This window comes from Cupressus sempervirens, chromosome 8 (assembly GCF_028749045.1).
Source record: "Cupressus sempervirens isolate cs-2001-9-10 chromosome 8, ASM2874904v1, whole genome shotgun sequence".
In the NCBI taxonomy this organism is placed as follows: Eukaryota; Viridiplantae; Streptophyta; class Pinopsida; order Cupressales; family Cupressaceae; genus Cupressus; species Cupressus sempervirens.
The window spans coordinates 721,776,922-721,777,667 of NC_143125.1; positions in this window are offsets into that span (position 1 = coordinate 721,776,922).

Consider the following 746-nt stretch of genomic DNA (forward strand, 5'->3'; position numbering starts at 1 on the left):
GATGTATCAATGGTTGTCATAATCAAATCTGATGAAGTTGTCTCTAAGCTTGATGATGTTGCAATTTTTGCTAGAGAGTGAGGAAGTGAGGAAATCATTGGATCAATCTCCTCTTCTTCTTTCTTGTCTTCCTTATAGCTTCTTCCTCTTTTTCTTCTTCATCATCCTTCATTAGCTCCTAATAATCAACTATATCAATTGTGAAAAGTTTAGAGTCTTCATCATTTTCTTCATCTGTGTCATTGTCTTCATCATCATCTTTGATTTCAACAAGATACTCACTTAGTTTGTGAAAATGGAATACATTTCTCCTTGTTTTTATAGCATTCTTCACAACATACTCTATATCTTTCATTAAAACTAGACAAGTATTGAACTTAAGAGTCATTTTGTTCTCATTGTCTTTCAATGCCTTGTTTACTTTTGCATCAGTCAAGGTGGGTACCAACTGTCTTAATGTTTGTGAAAATATATCTTTGATAGTCTATTGGGTGTTCTCCCATCTTAACTTGATCTTATCTAACAAAATTGTAGGGACCTGTGATGTTAGCTGGTCTAGAGAGTATTTCCATTTGCCCATCTTATCTATGACTAGATCTTCAACTTCTTTTTGTTCTACTGGAGTCCTTGTCTCATACTTTAGTGTTTTACAATTATGCACGCTACCACCTTCTCTTAGTACCTTGATACTTTCTTGAAATTTAGGAGGACGGCGGTTAAAGATTACATCATTGCATTCTTTTCCT